Genomic DNA, 16,110 nt, shown 5'->3' on the forward strand with positions numbered 1-16,110 from the left:
GCCCCCTCGACATCCCCCACTGACCATCTGAGAGAGAACATCGCCTGGGTTGCAGATAATCCCAGCAAGGTGTACCCAGAACCCTCAGGTATCCCTGCTCGGTCAGTCCTTACATTTGACAGCCCCACTTTACTTGTGAGACAACTGAGGCTCTGAAGATCAAAATCACATGGTAAGCAGATGCAGGGGACTGGACCCCAAGACTCTTGACTCTCTGTCCAGGACCGTTAACTGTTCCCTGCGGCCACCTGGCCAGGCTCTCTGAGGTTGAGCTAGAATCTCTGATGGTGCGTGCAGCACGGGCTACGTGCTGAGCATGCTCTATAAACTGCTCTCACTGCGACCTTCATCAGCCCTGCTAGGGGGGGCACCATTGTCCTCCTCATTTGACAGATGAGGAGATGGAGACTTAGGAGAGGTCACTCAGTGAACGTGGAAGGGCCTCGGCCTAGAGCCGGGTCTGACTTGGAGCGGTCGTTCTCTGCAGCTCAGCCTCAGCCAAACCCAGGCTCCTCAGAGCCGCGCGCCTGTGTCATCCGTCTCTCCATCCCCAGCACCCGGCACGCAGGCAGCAGGGTGGGCAGTGATCGCATTTTGTGGATTTGAGTGGAAACTTCCAGCCTCACCCAATGTGGCCACACTTTTGATGCACACACATCTCCCCGCTGTGCACCCGTCTGAATGTCTCGAGTACACGCTCACTGCGACACTGACACACATGCACAAGCACACATGTGGCATGCATCCAGCGAAAAGGCATCGAGTGCACAGCTGCCCCTGCCTTTTCCCCAGCTTCACAGACATGTAGCCAGAGACACACACCTGGGCCTGTGGCTCCAGCCCGGACCCCTAGGACAGAGCAGATGGCTCCATTCCTTGAGTGTTTTGCCTTCACTATCCACAACTGCAGGGCTGCCCTTGTAGGTCTGTCTGTATTTGTGTGTCCACCCCGGAGGGCAGCCTTGGCCTCACGCAGGGGAGGGTGGCTGGCTTCCTAGAGCTTTGCTGGCCCTTGCTCCTCCTGGAGGGCCCTCTGAGGCCCTTCCATCCAACCTTGCGGGGTACCGCTGGGTACACCAAGGCACAGAAAGGGACAGATACTCATCTAAGGCCCTGCCTAGTGAGTCAGTGGCAGGATGGTGCCAGGAACCCAAGCCTTTTGCCTCCCAGATCAGGACTTTAGATAACAATTTCTCAGCCCTCGCCAATCGGGAAGACTGATGCTCTAAGAACTTTGCCTTGTGACTGGGAGAGTCTTTGAGTGCCACTCAAATTGTTCGTGCTGCTGTTTTTCAGCCTGTCCTTTGCTTCAATCTTTGTATGGAGCAGGGAGAGACCATACTATTCCTAAACTACCTCACTCCTCCCCTTTTTCTCCCTCTTACACCCCTTTGCTCCCTTCTCCCCAAGTTCCCCTTTGGGGTCCCAGGGGCAGGTTAGAGCTCTCTCGTGGCCTGCCCACCCCTCCCCAGCTCCACAGTACATTCATTCTTGCCATTGAAGACATCCTGCTGGATGTCTATCTTCAATCCCTGTTGCTGCAAAAGCCTATATGCTTGGAAGGTTGGAGCCAGGAGTGTTTCAAGAGGTGATTATTCTTGGGCTGATGGCAGCACTTTGAGTGGGTAATTAATTTAAGGTTCTGTGAGCCAGTCAAGGGAGCTGGAACTGCCTGAGAGCAAGGAGAGAGGAAGGATCTACAGAACTGGCCAAGGTCCTGCCCTTACCCTGAAAGGAAGCCATGCAGGGAACTCCCCGGACCTGGAGCCGCCCACATGAGGTCCCCCACCTCCCTGCACTGATGTGGGTCTTCGGGCAAGTCCTTGGGCGAGTCCACTTCTCCATGGGTGAGGGGGCCCAGCAGGGAACTCTGAGTGTCTGCCCTGGGGCAGCCCTTAGTGTAGGGGTTGAGAGGCGGAGGGTGGGGGGAATAGTGGGGACTTGAGTTTAGAGCATGGACGCCGAGTCTGACGGGTTTGGGTTCATTTCTGTTCTACCCTTAGCAGTCATGTGTCCTTGGGCAAGTTACTTAACCTCTCTGAGCTTCATTTTTCTCATCTGGGAATGGGAATAGTAACACCTGCCTCTAGGATTGTCAGGATTAGATGAGACACTGTGCTGGGCACAACCGTTAGCCATTACCCTTGTTATTATTATATTGTTGTTGTCATCATCATCCTTTTCCTCTGGGGCGAGGTTTGACAGGTGGCCCTAGCTCAGCACGGTGAGTATGTCTGGGTGTGCCCGGGGTGGCAGGAGGGGCACCGTGAGGAGGCTGCAGAGCCCGCGGGGCCACTGGCCTCCTCTGCCTCCTGTCACCAGGCTCGGAGAGAGGCCTGCGTGTGGCTGCGAGCGTGCCTGGGGAGGAGGTGTGTGCCAGAGTGTCATTATGAGCCCGAGGTTTGGACCTTGTTGTCCACCCCTGGCAGCTGGCCTGGCCCCAGGGAGATGCAAGTGGAGCCGTGGCTCTCAAAGGGACAGCCAGGGACTCCTGGGGTAGAGGGGCACACGCCCACCTTCTTCTTCTGAGCAAATCATCTCAGGGAATGAGGAGAGGGAGTCCCAGAGATTTAGAGATCTCGGCCCTTACTGGGAAGGTGCCCACACCCACTGTATCCCAGTCCCCCCAGCCTCAGTATCCTCTTCTGTAAAATGGGCCTAACAAGAGAGTGGACCACTTGGGGATGGATGAGAGGAGCTGCTGTCTCAGGACCTTGACTCTTGTAGAGTTGGGGGTGGGGAGTTCCTCTTCCAGGACCTTCTCCTGGGCTGCCTCAGAGGACAGGGTGGCACTTAGAAGGGCACCCAGGAAGCTGCCTGCCTCCAAGAGGGGCTCTGAGAGGCTGGGGAGAAGGAGCTGATCAGACCTTGGTGCCCCCAGAGAGCCCCCCGCCCCAGGACTCCAGGCTCTCTGGGCAACTCTGTCCCTGGGGCAAGATCTGCATGCCCTGGGGCTTGGCACCTGGGGAGGGCAGCCCCAGGCAGCAGACTAATTGGGCTGGGAATCCGTGGGCAGTGCCTGAGGGAGGGAGGCAGAGGGAGCGGGCAGCTCAGCGATGCCTTCCCTGGTCCTTTCCCCCTGGAGATTTGGGGAGCCATGGGTAGAGCAGGGTCTCTGGCCTAGGGGCTGGAGGGAAATATCGGAGTAAGCTCTCCTGAGACGCCTCGGACACTTTGGGGCCAGGCAGGTGGGACAGAGGGAAAGCTTGCTGGAGATAAATGAAGCAGAAGGGATGGAGGTCAGACAGTGGGAAGGACTGCCCAATAACCAGGAGGTGGAGTGAGATTCCCTGAGGTACTCTTCCCACACTTGGACACCCCTGTCTAGCTGGGCCAGACAAAATATTTGCTCTAATGGTCCCTATTAAGCGAAGGACTGGCTCCCCTCCCTACAGTGTGAACGACAGGGGGTAGATGCCTGCTCCCCCTGAGCCCAACTTGGGGGCTGGGCAGGGATCCGATCAGGCACCCACGGCTTTGGGGCAGTGGTGGGGAGGGTCACAGGCTGCACCTCCTCCACTCTTCCTTCCCTGCTGCTCCTCTCTGGGGCCTTGGCCTGTCCAGGTCACTGTCTTTGGGTTTATTTTTGCTGGGCTTGTCTGTCCCCCGGGAGGGGAGGGGATAGGGAAAGAAGGAGGGAGAGAGGGAACAGCTCTGTCAGCATAATCCCCGGGCGCCTCCGCTCCTGCCGGTCTTGGCCCAGCTGCCACCCTCTGCTGGAGGGACCAGCCCCGGGCACAGTGGGGATCCAGACCCATGGAGCTTCCTCCCTTGTGGTCAGGGCCAGCAGGTCAGGAACACGCCTTTCTGCCCTTGTCTTCTCTCCATACATCCCTGCTAGGGAGCGTCAGAGCTGGAGGGACCTCGGAGCATGAGCAGATCCACAGACTTCATTTCACAGATGGGGAAACTGAGGCGAGGAAGAGGGACCTGATTGCCCAAGGATACAGCTCACATGGGGGCCTTCTGCAACTCTCCTCATAATGCTAGCGAAGCTCAGGAGGGTGCCCCTGTTCTCTGAGAGGAAGGTGCAGGCCCTCATTCATTCACTCATCTCGTTTTTCCAACCTCTGGGCATTGGGGGGAGAGACAGAACGGGGCAGGAAAGTGTGACCCATGGCCCAGCAGAGGGAGGGAGGTGCAACCTGGGGGTGCAAGAAGGCTGAGGGGGTTATCAGTCCTATACCCATGCCTTTTATACTTAAAATATACTGGTTGGGCACAGTGGTTCACACCTGTAATCCCAGAACTTTGGGAGGCCAAGGTGGGAGGATCGTTTGATCTCAGGAATTCAAGACCAGCCTGGGGTGCTCGCTTTGGCAGCATGTATACTAAAGTTGGAACGATACAGAGAAGATTAGCATGGCCTCTGCATAAGGATGACAAGCAAATTCGTGAAGTGTTCCATATTTTTTACATGATTAATATAAAAAAAATGAACAAACAAAAAAAGAGACCAGCCTGGGCAACATAGTGAGATCCCATCTCTCCAAAAAAATAAAAAAATGCAGTTAGGCATGGTGGCAAGTGCCTGTAGTCTTAGCTACTGGGTAGGTTGAGGCAGGAGGATGGCTTGAGCCCAGGAGTTCAGTGAGCTATGTTCACACCACCGCACTCCAGCCTGGGTGACAGAGGGAGACCCTGTCTCAAAAAAAAAAAAACCCAAAAAACAAAAAACAAAAACCACATTAGTCCTATTTTCTAGACAAGGGGATTAAAGCACAAAGAAGTTAAATGACTTGCCCAACCATCAACAGAGCTGATGGGGTAGAGGCAGGGTTCAGGTGCAGAAGGCGGCTGCCCGGGAGCCACGCACTCGGCCACTCGGCCACTCGGCCTGCTGCCCTGCGCAAGAGGCCCAGCCTGTCGCCCTTCCTGCTTGGACGTGCTTCCCCTTGGCTGTCCTCACAGCCACCTCTGCCCCTTCCCTCTTGGTTCTGTCAGAAGCTCTGCCTCCTCTCTCTGCTACTTGAATGTCGAGGCTCTGTCTTGGGTCCTGTTCTTGTACACAGTTTTGGGGGTGGTCTCCTGCAGTCCTGCGACAGCAAGGGCTGCCTCTGTGATGACAGCCGTGCCTCTGCATTTCATGCCTGAGCCTCCTGCGAAGCCACCTGCTGCCGCCTCCCCTCCTTATCCCCTGGGGTATTCCCCGGGCACCTCAGACTCAGCCTCTCCCCCAGACCTGCCCTCCTTCGTTGGCCCACCTGACAGCGACTCCCCCACCCCCAGTGCCCAAGTCAGAAACCCCCTCCCCACAAGCACTCTTTGCTCCTCACCTAAGAAATGACTCAGTGTCCCCAGGTGGTGTGCTGTTTAGTGCTCCATGTGTTCTTCTGCCTGTGTCCCCCTCCCCTGTCCCACCCGCCCATCCTCAGTCCCAGCCTGGGCACCACCTCTTCTGGAGATGCTTCCTGCCCACCTCACCCGCGGCCAGCTCTGCCCAGCCAACCCTGTTCGTCTTGGCTTTTCCGCACTGGGCGGTGAGCGCTGGGCGCGTGGGGGCTGAGCACTGTGCTTGGCACATGGTTGGTGATGAGCGGATGTTTGCCGAGTGAAGGATGAAGGTGGCATTGAGGCTGAGTTGTAAGGGTAAGAAAGGCTTTGCCAACTGGAGAGAAGTGGAGAAAGGGCCCTTTGGTCCTGTGTGTGGAGACACCGAGCCGGAAGCGCACACCGGGTTGGGGGAACAGTCAGAGCAAAGGCTGTGAGACGGGGCCTGTCTCCCTAAGCCCTGTGCCCCAGACATGCAGCACCAGCACCTGGGCCCTGAGGACCTCGATTGTCAGGCCTCACCCTGTGGGTAGTGGCGGTTGGCTGACAGGGCAGGGCAGGGACACTGGATGGAAACCAGGGCCTGACTGATCTGGGCAAGTGCTCTGCAAACACTAGGCCGTCTGGTTCTTCCAGTGCGCGCTATGTGGAACTGTTATTGTTCCCATTCTGCAGGCAAGAAACTGAGGCTCAGAGAAGCAAAATAACACACACCAGGTTACATTGTTTGTCTGTGGCAGCGTCAGGACTTGAACCCACGTCTGTGTGATTGCCAAGTCCAACCTCCCAATGCTTGTCCAACTCGTCAGCAGACCCGTGGCAGTTTTTAGTGGCCTAAGGCAAAAGCTAGGAAAATAAGGACAGTGTGGTGACTCTTTCATAAAGCTAAATTTATTCCATTTAAAGACTGTCTTTTAGTAGGAAATTATGTCCTTTCTTTTATGAAATGATGGGCTGGGAATTTTTAAAAAATTGTCCTTACTTGGCAAAATAAAAAGTTGACATACTTATGCAGTCCCCAAAGTGTTTTTGGAAATTTTACCGGTGCGTAAAAATCCCTGATTCTGGGCGCCACCCTGGCTCCTCCCTGCGGAGCTGCGGGGCCAGAGAGGGAGGAGTCGGTGGGGGCGGAGAAGCCTCAGCCCCTGCCCTCCCTGGAGCACAGCACGGCCAGCACCAGCCAGGGCTCTTTCCCAAGCGTGGGCTGGTGGGGGAAGGGTCAGCCAGAATCGCGAGTTAAAGGAGCACGGGACCAGGAGTTGGCAGGCTGGGGTTCACCTCCCGCCTCCGCTGCCTAAAGGCTGTGTGACGCCAGGCAGGTGACTCAACCTCTCTGGGGCGCCAGCTTCCTCCACATAGAAAGACAGCTACATCTCTACCTGCCCACCTCACAGGGCTGCTTCCCCTACAGCAAGGGCATGGTGAACTCCAAAGAGCTGTGAGGAGCAGAGGCTGCCACTCCTCAGGGGTCCTGGGCCCCTCATCTCCCCCTGGACTGTACTGGCCCACAGGCTCCCTAAGAGCAGGTTGGCCAGACTAGCAATTCCTTTCCTCAGGGCGGCAGCCCAGGGCCGCACCCAGGCTGGAGGCAAACGGGGAGCCCGCTGGAGTTCTCAGCTTGCAGAGGTTGTCATTTAATAACAAGATTCATAGTCTAATCTCCGCGGCTATTGTGCTAAATACTTTTCACACATTGCTTCACTTAATCCCTCCAAGAGCCCTAGGAGGCGGGTCCTCTCATTATCCCCATTGCGCAGAGGAGGACACTGAAGCTTAAAGGTTAAGCACGTGCCCTTGTCACACAGCCAGTAAGTGGCGCATGCCCAGGAGGATGGGAGTCTTCTGGGCTCAGTTCAGACAGCCGAGTGCCAGGAGAGCCCAAGTGTGCAAGGAGCCTGTGACGTGGGGGGGTGGAGCGGCCTGCAGGGTTGCAGTGTGTGTGTGTAATGGGGGGGACAGTCATAGTGCAGGTGGGGGCACGGGGTTGGGGCAAGAAGGCAAGAGACACATTCCTGCGTGGCAGCTTCCAGCAGTCACTTCCCCCTCTGAGTCTCAGCCTCCCGCTCAGCTCTGGCTCTCACTAATAATAAAGATAATAATAGCAAATCCTTCCTGAGCATCGATCCTGTGCCAGATGCTGCCCTGAGAACTTGCCATGCCTTCTCTCACTTTTCCCTCTTAACAACCCTGTGAAGTAGGTACAATTGTTATGCCCATTTTTCAGATGAGGAAAATGAGGTGCAAAGGGTTTAAGTAACTTGTCTGAGTGTAGGTAGCAGGCCCAGGATTCAAAGCCCAGAAGTCGCTGTAGAGGCTGTGATCTCAGCCCGCTAGCTCCCCCTGACCGTGTCTGTCAGCTGCCGGGGGAGTGATGTGAGGAGCAGTTGAGCCTCAAAGTCCAAAGTCCTGCTCCCACCCCAGTTCTGCACCAGGGACTCATTGGTTCCCTCTAGCTCTTTCATTTGGGAAGCCTTCCCTGGAAGTCCCTTGGGACCAAGCCCTGTGCCAGACGCTGGGGACAGAGCAGTGAACCAGACCCTCGCCTGCTCCCTGGGGAAGATGGGCCAGGAGGCTGGCAGCTACCAGGCAGGGTGTTAAGTGCCATGTCTGAGCAGCACGTAGTCCTGCGGGAGCCCAGCATCGAAGGCCAAGCCCAGCCCCAACCTGGGCAGGGCTGGGAAGGCTGGGAAGCCTATACTGAGATCTGAGAGATGAGTAGGAGCCAGTCAGGCAAAGAGGAGCAAGGAACAGTGTTTCAAGTAGAGGGACTACCAGCAGCGAAGACCCAGAGGTCAGGCTGAGCGGGGCATTTGCAAAGAATAGCAAGAAGCCAGAAGAGGCAAAAGGTGTCCAAAGAAGAGGCTGGGACGTGAGCAGGGCCAGGCGTGACGGTGAGGGGGCCAGACTGAGGAGCAGCAACCTCCTGAGAAGAAGACAGGAAGGAACTCAAGTAGGGAGTAACACGTATTTTAGAAACTCTACTCGGAGACTGGCGAGGAGGAGGAAGGACTCCGGCAGGGAGCCCGGGGGAATGCCATCAACTTGGCTTCCCTTTTTCCTCTGCTTCTCCCAGGCCCTGGCCCCCCAGTGCCTTCTCCAGAGCTGCCCACTAACCCTGCCCAGGGCCCTGCCTGGCCCGAGCCCTCGGACTTTGCGCATAGGGAAAACTCAGCTGCTTATGCAAACCCTGGCCTGGGGCGAGGTGTGTGTGGCTGAGCTGGGGGTGCCTTGGAAGCAGAGCGGGTGGGTGCAGGCCCTGAGGCTGTCTGGAAAGGTAGTCTGGTGTCCATGGGGGCCCTTAGAACAGTAGCCTTAGAACAGCCCCAGGAGAGCACCTAGGGATTTGGCCCAGATAATGGCGGGGTGCTGTGGAGGAGGGCAGATTCCAGGCGGCTCGGCCAGCCCCAGCTCTGATCTCCCTTCTTTCCTTGCAGCTCAACAGAGTGTGGAAATCACTGGTCTCGCCCAATCCCCTCCTTCTTCTGTTGAGGAAACTGAGGCTTAGAAGAAGACAGGGACAATACTTAGGTCAGCAGTGAAGCCCAGAGCAGAACCCAGGCTGGGTCCAAGCATCTTAGTTGTCCCCAGCAATGATAAACCAGTGACAGCCATTCTGCAGAGCTTCCTGGAGGCTGGCCTGGGCTCAGGTCAGCTCTTGGGCAGGTTTTGTCACATCTCAGAGCCTCAGCCTCTGGGTCCAAAATACCCCTCGTACTGGGAAGGAGGTCCCTCCCCCACTTGATGTCCCACAAAGCACTTTAAGGCATGCCTGGTCCTTTGTGGGGTTTAATCATTGTTTGCTCAACGAATCCCACTGAATTCTCATAACCACCCTGGAGGAAGGTATCACTCCATTTGGTGCTGAGGCTCAGACAGGAGAAGTGACTTGCCCAAGGTCATTCCAGAAGTGGCTGAGATGGGGCTGGAGCCTAGGTGTTCAGGTGCCTGCCTGTCTAGGACCCCTGCCGGACACAGCCCCAATTTTGATCCTGTACTCTCAGTGAAAATCAGCTGGTGTCCCAAGCAAGACCCATCAGTCGGCTGGGCAGGGTGTGTGTGTATGTGTGTGCTGGGCTGGGCTGGCCCACTGTGGGAACTCGGCTCACACCAGCCCCTGTGCCCCGTGTTTGGACCTGGCTGCAGCTGCTGCCTCATGGGGAAGGGACCTTTCCACTTGTCCTCCTGCATGAAGCGTTTTTTTTCCCCTTGGCCTGGCTGGCTGGGGAGAGGAGCTGGCTGTAGCGTGACCATGAGGGCACCTGCCAGCCTCTCCTTGATGGGGTCTGGCCATCTAATGCCCTTCACATGACAGGCATGGGGGGGCACTGGGCTGGGAAGAGGGATTTGCACCCTCCTAATCCGGGGGCTGCAGCCCTCCCCCTGTCTTGGCCAGAGCCATGGGAAAGGTTTGTCCCTGCCCCATGCCCAGTGGCCCAGCTCCGATCCCTGGCACACAGCCAGCTCCTCTGCTTGGGGCCTTCCCCTGTCCTGTTCATGCTCCCCACCCCCCTACTATGTGAGCAGAATTAGGACGTAGGGAGTCAAATGCTGGGCACTTGAGGCTGCTGGAAGTGCAGCGCTATGCAGCATTTGGGGCTGAAATTAGGGGTAACGTCAGGGTGGCTTTGGGCCCATGTTGGGGCACAGCTGGGGAGAGATGATTGGGGTGCAGAGCAGAGTGTTTGGGGCTAATCCTGGGCCACCCCTTCCTGGAGAAATTTGGCTACAAGTCAGGGAGGCAAATGTGTGGGCCATGCCCCTCCTCTCTGGGCAGTAAACATGGCCGTCGCCTGGGAGACGGGCCCAAACATCCCGGCCCCCCACGGTTATTTATACCAGGACTCCCTCTCCTTCTCTGGCCTGGTCTGGCCTCTCGATCCACTCCTGAGCCGGGCGACCTGAGTCTAGGGTCCAGCCCCTGACAAGGCAGGAGGCCCCAGCAGCAGGTCTGCTCACATCGCACCACCTCCCCGAGGCCCATCCCATTGGAGGCCCTGGGTCTTGTGGATCAGAAATGAGCTGCCAGGCGTTGGGTAGTTCACGGAGGCCCAGGCCCGGGAGAGAGGCAGGAGACCTGGGATCGTGCCCTGGATTTGCCCTGACCTGTAGCGTGAGTGCGGTCACTGGCATCTCCATAACCTCAGCTGCCGCCTGTGTTCGGTAGGGAGGAGGGTCTAGATGAGAGCTTTTCAAACTGTTCTAAGCAGTAGATATGGTTCTTTAAATGAAACTTGACACAGAAGCACAGTATGTAAAGCAGATCAAAGCAGGGCTGCTCTGGGTGGAGTTGAGGGTAGGGGCCCAGAATCTTGCCCACTCAGCCTGAATGGCCCTACGTACCAACCTGGGGGATGCACATGGCCCTCCTTGTTCTAGAACACATTCCAGGTAACCCTGGAATTCTCTGGCCAAATACTTATGTCTACTTCCAGGGCTTGCACATGCCCTGCCCTAGTTCACCCTCCCAAGAGCTGTCTGTGCTCCTAGGCCCAAGGGCAGCTGGTTGCAGGGAGTATGGCTGGATCCTGAAAGAGCAGCCTGGGCACTGAGGAGTGGACCCAGTGCCCCTCCTGGGAGGGGTGGGCCCAGTATGGGAAGAGAATCTGAGGACAGGAGGGTAGCAGGAGCTAGCTCTCTCCTCCCTGCCAGATTCCGGCATGGGACTCCAACAATTTCAGTTCCAACCTGGCCTTCCAGATCGTTATAAAGGTATGTGTGTTAGAAAGGATAGAACATATTTTATTTAACAGCTTGTTAACTTCACTTAAACTTTTAAATATTTAGCCTCACAGTATGTGGATTTCCATTGGTGCTCTCTGCCCAGCCCCCGAAGTGTTAGGGGAGCACGTGCATCAGTCCTCCTCCCACTCACCTCTGCAGCAACCCCAAGGCAGCCTCCCCCAGAGCTCCCAGGCTTGTTGGGGCAGTGCAAGCTCACTGGAGCTCAAGGCCCTGGTGACCCGGGTCTTCAGTTCACTCTCTGAACGTCTGAGTTTGGACTTGGGCCAGCCTCAGGGGTGCAGAGGAGTCAGACTGGCCCTGCCCTAGAGGGATGGATCTCAGTGAGGGGGTGGGAGGGGAGACTGAGGCAGGAACAGCCTCAGCATGGAGACTATCACAGGACACAGTCACAAGGGGCCCTGAGGGGGCTAGGAATGCTAATGGGGGGGCTGTGGGAGCTCTTGTCCCCAAAGCAGATCAGGGATTCTTGGGGTTGAAGGCAGCCAGCTGAAGGAGAGGAGAGAGCACAAAAGTCACCAAGGTAGACAAGAACAGGGTATGGGGAAGCAGAGTGTGGCATGGTGCTTAGGGTATGGACAGCCTCAAACACTAGTCTAAGGAGCTTGGGTTTTACATTGTAAACAGTAAGAAGCCATTGTAGGATTGTAAATGAGGGAGGGGCTGAGGAAGGGACACTCAGACTGGGAGGTAAATGGACTAGGGGTGGGTGGCGGAATTGTGGTGGTCAGTGAAGAGGCCGCTAAAGGGAGGAGGAAGTGACCTGAGTCCTGGGCTGGCCAGGAGTGGGGAGTTGGGGGCTAGGAAGAGAGAGGTGATCTTAACTTTGCATTGTGGGACCACATCTTCTACTCCCTCTTCTTTTGTTCTGTCTAGGTTCTTGTCTCCTCCTGCCATTCCACTGCCCTAAGTCTCCAGGCTGGGGAGAGGGCACTTCATTCCACACCTCCCTCCCCAAAGCAGACCACTTCACACAGGGGGCCAGGTGGGAGCCCACAGTCATAAAAGAGGCTTTTCCCAGCTTACTGGACCTGCTCATTTATTCATTTATTCATTCACTCACCCAATGAATATTTATTGAGAAGCTACAATGCACCAAGCCCTGTACTAGGTGTAGGAGAGAGAGCAGTGAACACCAAAGTCTCTGCATCATGGAGCTTACATTATGAAGGGTGGGAGGACCAGAAACTGTCTTTGGTGTCCACCCTCTGGCTCCCTGTGCCTGTGTCCCTCGGTGCCAGGGATGCCGACCCCAGGGACCACCCATCTCTGTAGGAAGAGCCTGGGCCTGGGGGTCAGGACGTGAGCTCAAACCTGTTCTTCCCACTGATTCCTGACCTTGAACCCCTTGCAAGTACCTTTTTGGCTCCGGTTTCTTTGTCAAGTGGGGCTAAGGAGGTGAGACGAGGGAAAGACCCTCAGCTCCAGTGTCCTCCATTGCTGGACAACTCCTTCGCCTATGATGGGAAGCCGAGGGGGGCCAAGGATTCAATAGTCTCATCATTATCAACACGCAATAATAACAATTGCTACCTATTGCGTTCCCTGTGTGCCAGCCTCATGTATCTTCTCAATTTGTTCCTCACAAGCAGCTCTGTATGGTCTTCTCTCCCCATTTTCCAGATGAGGAAACTGAGTCTCAGTGAGGTGAAATGACTTGCTGAAGTCACACGTGAAACTACCAGACTCTGGGAGTCCTTTAGGACGGTGCTGCGAAGGTGCTGTTTGGCACCTGCCCCACCTGGGCACTCAGCCTTGGAGTGAAAACCCAGCCCTAGCGCCCCCCCATTCCCTCGGAGGTTGGCACCACCCCGAGCCTGGGCACTGAGTCCTGCGACCCTGGCCAGGCGGTACCAAGGGCCAGCTCAGGCCAAGACTCAGGGGCCTTGGCACCTCTGGGTCTTGGGGCGCTCAGTCCTCGCACCTGGGCACTAGTGGGTGGGCGAGCACCAGGCAGTCGGGGTGTCACGTCCCCCCTCTCCGCCCCCGGCCTCGGGACGCGGCGGCACCTTCACACTTTCCGCTTGGCCCGCTGCTCGCCTTTCAGGCCGCGGCGTTTTCAATTGTTAATTTGGAAACGGAAAAAGAAGCCGGCCAGGCGGGGGAGGCGGCGGGGAGGTAACCGGAGCCGCGGCGCCGCCCCGCCCCTCCCGCTCTCGGAGGCGGGGTCGGAGAAGCCCCGCCCCGTCCAGGGCTGGTCTGGAGCCACGCCCACCTCCAGGTCCCGCCCCTGCCGTGCCCCGCCCCTTCCAGTTTGCCCCTCCCACGCTGAGAGGCGGGCCGGCCGCGCGGACCCCAGGGCACTGAACCCTGGCGCCTCTGCAGAAAGGGGACCCTGCGGGGGAGAGGAGCAGAGGGCCGAGCGGGGGAAGGAGTCCCGCAGGAGCCCTCCTTCCAGAAACTCCTCCCTTTCCCGAGGAGCCCTGCCTGGTGTCAACCTCCTGTGTCCCGAGGTGAACCCACGCCTTTCTGCAACCTCTCTGTGCAGGGTTCATCCGCTCTGGACCCCGGCCTCCAGTCTGCGTGAGACGGACTAAGAAACAGTCCCAGACAGGGACACTGTGCTTGCCCAAGATTATGCAGAGCTGAATTCAAGCCCCGTTCTTTTGACTGTGATGCGTATAGGAAATTTCTTCCTCAGTTAGAAGAGGAGGGGGCATCAGGACCAGAGATACAATTTGTCCCCTTCCCCCAATCTTCAGCACCGTTTCTGTGGTTAATAAGTTATTGGAAGTTCTGCTTTGGTCTACCCTGCCTCCTCCTTGCTATCATTATTCAATTATGGGAGAGTTTTGGAGGTAGAAGGAGGTCCCTCTAAACTTTCCTTGCAGGTGAAATGTAAAAGACCCTCTTCTGGAGACTCCGGAACATTGAAGTCCCTGCAGAGTGGCAGCTTCATGAGCTGTCCAGGGCCTGACTGCCCACTGGGGAAGCTGGAATCACCTGTCCCAGATGGAGCAGCGAAAAATAGGCCCCTCAAAGACCCCCACCCAATCCCTTCCTCCTGCTGAGGAGTAAGCTGAGACTCAGTTTCCCAACTCTTTAGCTGACTGGTGACAGAGTCAAGACAGAGGACTCGTGAACCCAGGTTTCTAGCTCTCTCCACACCCCTGTGCTTCCACTCTGCTGCCCCCAATCCTGACACCCCTCTCAGAGCCACCAAGCAGGCTCCTGCCTTTCAGAGGACTCTGGCTCAGCTGGAACTGCAGGCTGGCAGCCTTTCCCTTTCCAGGCTGAGGAAACTGAGGGGTGTGTCTGTGGATGTCCTAGCTTCCAGCTTAAGATCCTCCCAACATCCCTTCCACCTTAGCTGTGGAACAGGCCCAGAGAAGCTGAGTTCCTGGCCTAAAGTCACACAGCAAGCTTTTCCTAGCTTGCAGGGCCCACTGGATTCAGTCTGGCTGGTCCTGTATTTGGGGTTCCTACTGGGAGCGAGCCTCTCAGGGCAGCTGCAACTGGCTACCCCAGGTGTGGCCTGTGAGTTTGCATGCTGCTTTGCTTATTAGTCATGAAGGAATTGAAACCCCTCTCTCTCATGTCTCCAAACCACCCACTGGGTGGGGTCCTGAATGGCTGAGTCTATAGAGCTTCCAGGCTGAGCTCAGTAGTGGCACCTGAGCTCTGCAGGGGGCCCCACCCTCCCCAAAGCTCCTGTTCTACCCTGTCAGCTCTTGTTGGTGCTTTCTCTGCTCTGGGTGTACTGAGAACCAAGTGGCGGGGACTAAGCTCCTTCCCCTGTTTTAGAATCTTCCCTCTCTTCTCCTCCCCCACCTTAGTGCACAGGTTCTGCTGAATCAGAGCACAGAAGGCTCCTTGGAAGTGACCCTGACCCCTCCCAAGCTCAAGTAGCTGGGGAACTGGGCAGTCCTCCACCCCAGTGCTGCCCAATTACACACACCAGGAAGGATTGGGACAGGTCCCATCCTCGCCCCAGGATGAAGGCGTTCTTGAGGAGGAAGTGAGAGAAAGTGCCTGAGTCCTTCTACGGAAAGAGGAGAAATGAAAGATTACCTTAGGGACTGAGAAATCTAGGGGCCAGGCCCAGCTGTGTCTCTGATCTACTATATGATCACAGGTTGGCCAGTCCCCTCTAGGACTCAGTTTCCCCATCAATAAATGTGAGGATCGGTTGATCTCCAAGGGATCTTTCAGTGCCAAAATATAGCCAGTATCTGATCACATCTTGCCACCTCCCCTTCACCTTGTACAAGCCACCATCATCTCTTGCTAGGATGATGCTATTAGCTTCCCAACTTACAGTGGGGCGTCATTGCTCCCCCTCCCCCATGGTCTGTTTTCCACTCAACAGCCTGTGTGATCTTGTGTAAACATAAGTCAGACAGAGCTACTCCTTGCTCAAAACTCCTCTCACTTGGAGTAAAGGCCAAGATCCTGACCATGGCCAGTAGAGAGTCCACTTCTCACCTCCACTGCCTCCCTGCCTTCACCTCCTACCACTCTCTCTTTGCCCACTCTGCTCTGGGACCACCCCTTTCTTGAAGGTTCTGGAACACACCAGGCACTCTTCTGGCTCGAGCCTTTTGCACTTGCCTTTCCTTCTGTTCAGAACTCTTTTCTCCCCCTGCCCACATGGCTGAAATGCCACCTTATCTAAACTGCTATCCCTGACCACCCCCTGTAAAATAGTCCCCCCACTCCCATACTTTGTCCCCTGTCCTTTTGTCCCCCTTTTCCACGTAATTTTTCTCCATCATCTGACAATTTGAACCTTTACTTGGTTATTTATTATCCATCCCTCTCCCAGAATGTAAACCCCATGAAGGCAAGGATGTTTTCTGTCTCTGTGCCTGCCCCATGGTGAGCACTTAGTGAATAGTGACCAAATGAATGAATGAATGAGTGAATGAGTGAGGGAGTGTTCTGTGGCTGTAGGCCCTGTGGATCCCAGGGGCTGCTGCCTACCCTGGTTTCTTCATATCCCTCCTGCTGAGAAGAGGGTTGAGCTGTGGAGCCAGGTGGGGGGCAGCAGGGTACACCCGGGAGGGGTTGGTGACAGTGAGAGGTTGCCTAGCACTCTCTCAGGAAACTTCTACCCAGCGCTCATTGGGTAAAAGTGCAAAGGACAGAACCCTACCCTCA

At 56.3% G+C, this 16,110-nt stretch overlaps 1 protein-coding gene and 1 non-coding gene across 2 annotated transcripts in view; both read left to right on the top strand.

Annotated features, from left to right (window-relative positions):
* KCNQ4 (potassium voltage-gated channel subfamily Q member 4) overlaps positions 1 to 16,110 on the top strand; it is a 51,766-nt gene that overhangs the window by 3,646 nt on the left and 32,010 nt on the right. The window lies entirely within an intron of this gene.
* On the top strand, positions 4,308 to 4,414 carry LOC142869702 (U6 spliceosomal RNA). Its single transcript, XR_012918276.1, has one exon. It is a non-coding gene; the product is annotated as a U6 spliceosomal RNA (small nuclear RNA).

The sequence above is a fragment of the Microcebus murinus genome, chromosome 2 (genome assembly GCF_040939455.1).
Source record: "Microcebus murinus isolate Inina chromosome 2, M.murinus_Inina_mat1.0, whole genome shotgun sequence".
Lineage (NCBI taxonomy): Eukaryota > Metazoa > Chordata > Mammalia > Primates > Cheirogaleidae > Microcebus > Microcebus murinus.